The sequence below is a fragment of the Pinus tabuliformis genome, chromosome X, assembly GCF_031772625.1.
Source record: "Pinus tabuliformis cultivar Carrire ecotype Pingquan chromosome X, CPIR1, whole genome shotgun sequence".
In the NCBI taxonomy this organism is placed as follows: Eukaryota; Viridiplantae; Streptophyta; class Pinopsida; order Pinales; family Pinaceae; genus Pinus; species Pinus tabuliformis.
This window is the reverse complement of record NC_142308.1, coordinates 1,574,919,468-1,574,930,327: the sequence shown is the minus strand read 5'-3', so window position 1 is coordinate 1,574,930,327 and position 10,860 is coordinate 1,574,919,468.

The following is a 10,860-nucleotide window of genomic DNA, read 5'->3' as shown; positions in this document are numbered from 1 at the left end:
CATTGATGTTTGGGGCATCTCTCTTGTGCCTGCTTGGATGCCTGAAGCACTTCTCTTTGATCATATTATTGTATATAGGCACATCCTTTATGGCTTGGAGGAGTGGTATCTTTACACATAACTATTTCAATTCTCCTGGAAGTTCAGTTTCTTTTGGGATGGGCTGTGTTGCCCCGAATAATCTCTCAGGAAAAGTTGGAATTGCTTTTGGTTCACTTTCCCATTTATCTTCCTCAACCTCCTGAGGGGAAGGCTGGCTATCTGGGAGAACCTTCCTAGATCGGAGGTTAATCTCCTAAATCTCCATAGCATAAGTTGGGCACGATGGTTCCCCACTATATACTTGTTGATTCTGTCTGTTGTTCAGGTTTGGGTTCGGTTGAGCAGGCATTTGGGGTTGCCTTGGTGGAGCAGGAGGCAATGGTTATGGTTGAGTAGGTGGTGGAGGCAAAACTGTGGGAGGAGAGTTATACTGGGGCCTCCACCCCTGATGAGATGCATTCAACTAAGGTTGTGGCTGAGCATAGGATTGAAATGCATGAGCAGTTGGTTGAGCATGATATTGAGATGGATAGGACTAAGGAGGAGGTGTGGACTAGGAAGGATGAGTAGGAGGGCCCTAAGAAGGTATGGAAGTGGCTTGGTTGGGGTTGTAATATGCCTGAGATGTCCCTTGCATCCCCTGTTGGTATGGTCTAGGTCCATGCGGTCTCCTTTGGTTCATGAAATAGAGTGGTTCAGTGGCTCCTTTGGGCGCTTGGTATACAACTTTAAGTCTGGGCAAGGAAGGGAACTTATCTGTAGAATGATCTCCTTCACAGATTGAACAAACCTCTATAGAGTTCAATGGAAATTCGTTCCTAGGATGCCTTCTAGTGCACCTAGGACAAAAGATGGCCAAAGCCCTCTCTGCTTCCTCTTGTTTCCTTTTGATATGTAAGGTATCCATTTGCATGGAAAGAGTCTACAACATCTCAATCTTGAAGTCTTCCATCACGTTTCCAAGTTCACCTTTGAGGGATGAACTGGTTGAGGAGGTACTGGCCATGGGTTGACTCCCCCTACCTCTCTTTTTGGCTGCCCTAGAATGGTTTCTAAAAACAATCTTTATGTCTTCATAAGGTAGTTGGTAGATGTCTCCTCCAGCCAGTAGATGGAGGGTGTCTAGAAGGTCTTCCGGAATTACCCTGAGCAGGACCAACTTCAGAGATTCAGGGTCAAGTGTGAACCTGGCCCCTTTATAACTCAATTGTAACCTCTCTTCATAATCTTCCAATGATTCATCACTTCCCATGGTCATTCGGAAGATTCCTTCCTTGGTGTCTTTTGACCTACAATAGTCTCAATATTTGTTATTAAAGGCACGCTGCATCTGGGCCCAAGTTTTGATGCTATTGCCAGGTAACCCCATGAGCCAGTGCAATGCTACATCCTTGAGGGTAGAAGGAAATAGTTTCAACTTTTGTTCATAATCTGCATAGTCATAGGTTCCACAAATAATAGAAAACTCAAACAAAAAGGTGTCACGATCTTCTGTAGTCAATCCATGAAAGTGAGGTAGGGCTAAAGGGCTTATGTTCTTAATTTTAATGTCCCCATTGGTATCTCGGATGGGAATGGTACCCTCTACTCTTTCTCCATTCCCCCTAGCATTTCTATTTTCAGCCATTGTCACACGAGGGATGTTTTCTTCTTCTTCTTCTCCTATAGGTTCTTCAAATATATTTGGTTTTTCACCTAAAGGTTCTTCTTGATCACTGCCATCGAAGAAGAGAGAAGGGTAGCTATGTGATGTTGGGCAAGAATTTTCTTAAATTATCTTTGTTCCTATGAGGCATGAAAGGAAATCTCTTTTTGGGTGGTTTTTACATTTTTTCTGCTTGTACCTACAAAACTGAATTTGGTTGAACAAACAAATTGCAACTAACTGAAATGAACTTACTGAAATGGAAATTGCAGAATTGAAATGAAAGCAAGGAAATGACTAATCTACTATTGTTGGAATGGAAATCGCAGAATTGAAATGAAAGCAAGGAAATGACTAATCTACTTTTATTGAAATGGAAATTGTAGAATTGAAATGGAAGCAAGGGAATGACTAATCTACTTTTACTGAAATGGAAATTACAGAATTGAAATGAAAGTAAGGAAATGCAGAAATTGAAAGAAACAACCACTCTACTTTCGCTGAAATAAACTACTTAGCAGAATGTTACAGAAGGAAATAGAAGAAAAGCAGTAATCACAAAACACTTTGATGCTTCCCCAGCAATGGCGCCAAAAAAAAGTGGTGAGCACTAGTATTGCAGCAATAATGCGGCAACTCCTGGGCTTCCTACTTTACTTTTATCAACTCGGTAGTTCGTAACAAACTTGGAAGCAACGATGTTGTATGCACAAGTACTAGTTCTTACTGCAGGCTGTCACTTGGTCAGCTAGCGCAAGATCACTAGGAGCTCAAGCCAACTTCTATGGATTCTAGAAGAAGTTCTATATGTGATGAAAGAAAGGAAAACTTACTCTACAGAGGCTACTCTACTTGCAAAAAGGAAAAGAAGACTGAAATGTAAAGGAAACTTAGAAAACCCTACTTAACCAACTAATCCTACTTTTGCAGAAAGAGAGATGAAAAACCATGAAATGAATGTCATTACCTACTAAGGAAGTAAACAACATCTACTCAAGCTATTTCTAGAAGTAAATAAGCAAAAAACATCTTTTTGGATTTTTATGTACTTTTAGGTGAAATTGTCATGCATGTAATTGATTTTTTTGTGAATGTGGCAGCGATTAGGTAGCGATGGAGGGTGACTTCAGAGTTTTCAGATGTGTAGGAAGGTGTGGAGGGGTCCTAGGAGGCCTCTGGTGGCCTTCTGAAAGCTTTCCCTACAATCGAACTTCGAAAAGTCACCTACAAGAAAATCTATAGGAGGTCTACAGGAGGATGCCGAGAGCTGTTTTAGAGGGTTTTGAAGGTAGGAAAATGGGTGGAAAGGGTATCTGATGGCTAGGAGGATGTGTTAAGGTTTCTAGGGTTCATCAAGAAGAATTAGGGAAGAGAAATATTGTTTGACTTGTTCGAAGAAAGAGAGGAACATTTATGAGAAAAGTGCAGAAAATTATGGCATCTTTGTCAGGGACGTTGGATGACCTATGGAACATAGATCAAGGAGAGATAGTGATGGCTGATTGGCTGACTTATTGTCAACAGAGATGTACTACAAGAGAACTGAAAATCAAACACTAAGACTAAGCAAGCAAAGAAACTAGCTACAGTAAAAAAGAATTGTTCATCAAGCTAGTGTAAATTCTGATCTAAGAATGTAAATGTTGAACAATGCTATATGGAAAGAAAAAATGGAAGGAAATTTATTGTAACGACATAAATGAGCATGGTGAAATGGATCTACAGCAAAGCATTAACCTTCTAACAAACTGCAACACTAGAAATCCTATGGAAAAGGCAGATCTGTGTTTTTGTGGCAGCAAGAGGGTCGTGTCCTCAGTTCATGGTCCCAGAGGGAGGAAAGGAGGCCAAGGCTCTGTTGATGGCCTTTTTGTGTCTTTTTCCTATCACTGTTCAACCTGCTACAGAAAACTGAAATGGAAACAACCTTTTAAATCACCAAGAGCAACCTATTCTTAATTAAGAAAGAAATTTATCTAACAACAACTAATTCATAAACCAGAATGAAACATAAAAGTAGAAGACAAGAGGTGCTTGGCTTCTTGTATTGGGCCCTAACCCAAGAGCTTCAGCCCTCTGAGGTGACTTGGTGCTGGCTCAAAAACAATCTCATCTTCATTATCAAAATAATAGTAAGATTACATGAAACTATCCACAAAAGTAAGCTCAAAGTTGAGCAGAGCAAAACTACAACAAAAGTTTGACATTTTGACTAATATTCAACAACCTAATGAGGCCCTAGGCTTCTCTACTTATAAAACTAGAGCTCCCAACATCTCCATTAAAATTAGGGAGGGTTGGCTCCAAAAACCTGAGATAGACAGTAGTTATCCTCCACTTGCTTGGTTGCCTCCTTGGTCCATTGATGTGGCTGCTTGTGCCGCAAGCTTTCTGAAGGAGAATTCGAAGTAGGGATTCATAAATGAGGGGGACACCCTCGTATAAATCCTCCCCCTTGCCTTCTTCGAATATTTGCTTCCAAATGTTTATTAAATCTTTGAGTTTGTCTCCAAAATTGACCAAAAATTTGCTTTGAGCACACATTAGACTTTAAGGCATAATAACCAACCCAACTCACTCTATTAGCATAAATATAATCAAAAACATGCAATAAACTAATGAGAATGGTGGTTAAGCTAAGTTAGGAGGAAAAATGAGCCCATATAATTACCCATTTATGGGGCTCATTACTTTGGGTTGAAAAACTCCATGAGGCAGCCCAAGGATGAGAAAAATCGAAATAAAATGAAGATCCTTTAGTGAAAACCTTCCTTGAGGGGCCCAGGGCAGATACCTAGGGTGAAAACCTCTCTGAGGAAACCTAGGTGTTTTTGAAAAAATATAATAGTAAAGGGGAAAAAAAAGGAAAAAAGTAAATGTTTTGTAGGTAGATGAATCAGGGAGAAAAGAGAAGATCAAAAGGGAACCCTGCCTCACATGTACTCATCACCTCCACTCCTTACCATGCACCCCTCCATTAGTTCCATTATTTTTCACTTCATTGCTTCAATTTAGGTGAATATTGTGTTTTCCACACCATCACCTCATCCATTACCATCACCCTCGCCTTCACACATGCTCCTACTCCCTCTGTACAACAGACAGCAGAAGAGGCATAAAGATGACCATACAATAGTAGCAACAACATCTATTCTGTAGTCATATACACCATCAGTAGATAGCAGAGGAGGAAGAAGAATGACCGTCAGTAGCACCTCTAATATTTGACACTTGCAGTGTGGCATTAAGGCCACAGGTAACTATCCTACTCACTCATTCATCTGCATCATTTGATCAAAAGTTGTAAAGGTTAAGAGTTAGTTGGTTTGTAAGTAAATAGGTGGCCAGTTTCCTCTAAAAAGGCTATGCCGTCCAAAACCTCAGGATCCCTCTAACATGGACAGTCTTCAATGACTTGCCATCAGAGGATGACATCAAAACCTTCATCTATGGTGTTAGTCCTTCTGTCAGTAAGGAGGGGATAAAACAAGAAACAACAGATGTAGATCTAGATGGGAATGAGATGGATAAAGAAGACACTAATACGAAGGAAAATGATGTTGAAACAGAAGAGGAAGAAGGCATTGAAATAAAGAAGAACAAGTAGCAAGAAACAAAATAGCTAAGCAGCTTTAGGGACAGAGAAGTAACTGAACAATCAAAATCCCATGGCCTTAATCAACACCCATAATTTAATTGCAAATAATCCTCAGTTGACACTTAGATATCTTTCTGCCCAAGGGCATGGAAGTACACATTTTGAGGATATGTTTAGGTTGATAGGAAATGATTATATACATGCCTGCTAAAAGAGATGAAACATTGCCACATGGCTTGAAGATCAAAAAATATCAATGGGAAGAAGAAGAAATGAAAGCAACCTGCTATAAACAAAAAGAAAAGACCACATCAAAAGAATGAGATGTCAGAGAGGCTACCAGAGCCACTAAGTTGCTCAAAGGATGAGGAACACTTTCAGTAGGAGGGTGATGATGAGTCTCATCATTGAGTAATTATATGGGAATTAATTGGCCTTAATTCACCTCCTAGTTTAGTCAAACCAACTATTCTCACAACTTATTGCATACTTTTGATTATATTTTTCTTATGAGATTAGTTAGAGTTGGATATTTTGATTTGTGGTCTAATGTGCATGTAATGCAAGAATAAAGGATAAAAGCAAGGGAAATGTAGGGATAAAGGGTAAAAGCAAGGAGCTATGGTAAAAGACCTTGGTAAAAATCTAGATGAGACAATGAAGCAGAATTACAGGAGGTAAATACTCCTCATTTACTGCCCATCCATTCAAATATCACTCCATCAGCTAAAAGTACACACAACCAAATTAGGAGTGCTAAAAGATAGCCAAGCAAGTGGAAGTACAAGTAGCCTCCCTACAAGAAGGTAGTCAAGCTAGTGAAAGTGAAAGGAGAAGTTACCATTAAGTTGGGAGTTGTACATCCTTGATTTTGAGGGAAGTCATTGAGACTTCAGATGTATAAATAGAGAGGCTTAGGACCTCAGTATTTTTAGCTAGTTACCAGTGAGCTAAAGAGTCAGTGAGCCAATTAGCAAGGATTCGAACTTCTACTTTGTAACAATTTTGATGTAATATAGTTATTTGATAATGAAGATGAGTTTTGATTTTAGCCAACACTGATTTAACTAAGAGGGTTGAAGCTCTTAGGTTAGGGCCCAATCCCAGTAGCCAAAGCTCCTCTTTCTTGTATTGTATTCTAGCATAAAATCGTGCTTTCTGTTCATTAACTTAAGCAATGCATTTCCATTACAGCAGTAGCATAGATGCATGGTTTGATTATTGATTTGGTTAAATAGATGAATTTTCATTACAGTGTTTGAACACAGATTTTTGGTTTCCTGCTCATTGACTTAAGTAGTTTCATGTTTCCTATTCATTTGCTTGAATAGTTGCAATCCATTATAGCAAGGTAGAACATAGTAGTTGTGGTTCAATTCATTTAATTTATTCTTTCATTTAATCAGCAGGTTGGCAAAGAAAAGATCCATGAGGATGCTCACAGGTGTCTCAGCCTCACCTCCTCCCTCTGGGACCATGATGTGAGGAAGAAACCCTGCAGCAACCCCAAAAACACAAGGTTTTGATTTTCATAGGGTTTGTCATTTAATGCAATCATGTGGTTCATCATATCATTGCTTGGTTCATTTCATGATCATTCACTCATTTCCTGGTCATTTGTCCCTTCACCCTTTGCCAAAGATCTCACTCATACTTTCATTATCCTTCAGCCTGAAATGCTTCCACAAGAGCTGATACTTCATGTTTAAAATGGTTTTACCAGTAAAACGCCTTTCACAAGCCAAATCAGCTAATCACCGCTCAAATCCACTTTTCGCATTTGAATTTTTTCCCTTCAAATCCACATTTTCAATCTGCCTTGTTAGATTTGATGGTTGTCACAGACCCGCTCACCAACTTTCTTGGTCACATCCCCATCGTAGATCCGACGGTCATCGTGTGATATCCAACGGCCATCATGTGATAATGCGTGGATTTTCGTCTAACTGTTACCAAGTTGAGGGCACATGACATGGGTGGTTTCCCCATGCTATGTGTCTGCCAAGGAGGCTAATCACGGAAAATTCTACAAAATCATTTACGACTTTGAGGGCATGCGAGATACAACTTACTGCCCTCCAAACTTGCTTGTCATTTTTGCACGTTTCATTTCATGCTCCAATCTCCACTGTCGATCTGCCTTGCCAGATCTGACTGTTGTCGCATCACCCAATCTCTTTATCACCTTAAACTCCCCATCATTGGTCTTTCCCTTGATGCGATGGTTTTCGCTTCACCCGATCACCAACTGGTTTGGCTGATCTCCGTCGTTCATCTAGCAATCGCTTCCACGATATAATCCCAGCCATCCATCTCATTAGTCCACCATGTCTACCCATTTTCCTATGTACCCTTCTACTATCCAATCTCAACCGTTCATTTACCCTTCACATGCATAATCCAATGGTCTTTATGTGTTGTTGCTCATTACGTCCTCTTTTCACCATTTTGACCTCTGACCGCTTCTTCCGCTTATACACAAACTTAGCCTAGTTCCATTTCTGACCCTTTAGTCTAGTTTTGCTACTTTACTCCTGCAACTTAGATAGTTAGCATTAGATTAGCGTTGCTTAGCAGTTTTTCTTAGTCTATTTATTTTCATGATTAATTAGGTCATGGTGATTTAGGTTTGCATGATTTTTTCTTCATTTCTATAGTAGAATAGCTCTCCCCTAGAATAGGTTTTCTCTCCTTCCATCAAAATCAAGCTTCTTTTGACCCTATAGAAGTCTAGGTTGGAACCTATGGCGTCTCTTGCCAGATGAGCAGTGACAATTGGCAGTACCTTCACTTCTACTTGTGTATATAGCACAGTCACCTTCTAGTTTGTATGAACCTTGGGTTGATAAGTAAAGCTAGTATCCCTGGCAGTTGCAGCATTCTTGCTACAATACCTAGGCTCATCAATAAGGTTATAGAAGGAATTCACACTAAGATTGTAGCCAGCCACTGGAGTAACTTGGTTGATAAACTTCAAGAAGAACTATGGGTATATAGAACTACATGGAGAAATACTACTAGATTTTCACCATACAAATTGGTGTATGGTAAAAACCCATTATTGCCCATTAAGTTTGAAGTAAAAGCACTCAGAACAACATTGCAAGTGAACCTAGATATGAATACAACTCAGAAACATTAGTTAAATTAGCTAAATAAACTTGCTGAGAAGAAACTAGTAGCCATTCAGCAAACATACATCATCCAGCAAAACAGGGCTAAGTGGCATGAAACATTTATAAAAAAAAAAGATGTTTCAGAAAGGCGATTGGGCTCTACTATATGATTCACGATTCAAAGACTTCAAAGGGAAACTCTGTAATATGTGGCTAGGTCCTTACAAGGTAGATACAGTCTTTGACAATAGGACTGTGAGATTAGTTACCATAGACAATGCCAAGGTGTCATTGTTTTCCAGTGGGCATCGTCTTTGGTTATATCATAAACCTACCTCGAAGGATTCGTTTGTCAACATTGTCACATGATTTGATCTCAAAGTTATATTAGGAGGGGAAAATTATCATGTGCTATCAAATTATTTAAATCCAATAACTGTAGTAGCTGAATACCAAATTTTGTTGGGAACTGATACACCAGAAATATATAATAAAAAATAAATATATAGAAAAAAAAGAAAATAATAGAGAAAATAATAATAATAATAAATGAATAAATCTATGTGTGAAAACCTCTTATGGGGCATAGGTAGATAATTGTGCTAGTTGAAAACCACTTTATGCTGACCCACACACATTTTTCCTTTTATAATCTTTGTAATAACATGATATTTATGATACAAATGTAACAACATGCTTGTTACAAGCTCGTTTTTTTCATTCCATTGTATTGACAATTCTTTGGTAGGCACAAAATTGCAATACCATAAAAAAATATGTTATTGTAATAAAGTACTATTGCAAACATTTTTCAACCAGAATGGAGGAATTCTTTTGTTGTTACATCTGTAACAGTTGGTCTAAAGAAGATAATTATTGCACAAAAACAGTGTAGCTGTCTGCACCAACAATTACCATCACCAGCACTCTTCCATCAGCATCACTCAAATAGCCCTTGGGAAGGTCATTCGAAAAAGGAATATTTTTTCCTTTGTTTGGCAATCATAAGTTAATAAGTCACTTTGTTTTTGGTGGCCGAGGACATCCTTTACATTTAAGTTGGGTAGGGTGACAAATCATTTCGTGATCCCTAACATAACTCGATTTAAAGTGACATTATCCATTAGTCATTACCACTCTGCATGATTGATCACCACATGAGTTCAAATCATATCTAAGTCAGATTTCCATACCCTTCGAATTAATGATGAATTGATACCCCGCTTCGCCTTCTTATCGGCCCCAACATAGGATTTGCACCCTCACTGCACATTCTTCGGAAATTGTGATGGTAATATAGCAAAAATTCAGAGGGGACTGGTTGTGGAAATTAGTGTGAGGTTGGCAACAGTGAAGGATGGGGGCAACAACAGCAAGACATGAACCAGATCCCAATGAAGCTTTGGAGAAATGCACAAAATAACATAAAATATTTACGGAACCATGATGGATTGAATTTTTCGAGCAACTCATGGGGTTAGATGAAAACATTACCCTGGAATTTGCTAGAAATTTAAACCGAAATCAAACAAAGGTTAAAGGCCTGAGACTCGAGGTCACATAATAAGTAATTTCCAGAGTAACAACACTTTGATCCAAGGGGAGGAGGTGGTCTAATGGGAAAGCTAATGAACCTGGTCTTAAAGCTGAATTTTTGTAGGGGGAAGAACAATTGGTTAAGAAAGGAAGAGGAATCGACTGCCTTTCCCTTCCTCAGCCATGGAGTGATGTTTCCCTATTTATCATTAAGTACATTATATGAGAGGGGTGCTCGACAATAGTCTTCAGCTATCATTTTTCATTACTGAGCCATCTTCGACATGGGAAATTGGTAAATCTCCCCTATTTCCTGTTGGAAAATTTGAGACATATGGTTGTAGCAGTAAAGGTAGCCTCTCATCCAGAGAGTTGGATTACCAACCATGGAATTATAAAGCTGATCATGATGGATGCTCTAGAGTGCCAAGGAAGAAGTTGTGAAATTTTTTGTTAGTGAAAGGACAGAAGCCCCATGACAATTAGAAGCTCAAACTCCAACAGATACTCTAGGGAAAGCTAACATAGCTAAGGAGCAAGGACAGTCTTTAAGAGTTAGAATCAAGAAAAGGTCACTTGAGAGACCCGTTGGTGGAAAAACACCAAAGAGAAGGGTTAATATTTTCACTCAACCAACACCCTTGCCACCAAAAAAGAAACCAACACCCTCACCACCAAAGAGGAAACCAGCGCCCTTGCCACCAAAAAATAAATCAGAATGCTCACCACCAAAGAATAAATTAGAACCCTCACCATCAAGGGAGAAGCGAGAACGCTCACCTTCATCTAGGAAGAGGCAAGGTGAGTAGGAAGAGAAAAAGGAGAAATAGAATAAGAGGAGGTAGGATAAACAAGAAGACACTTCTTCACTTCGTAATGATGAAACCCAAACCCTACTGCTTAAAATTGAGAAATTATAAGAA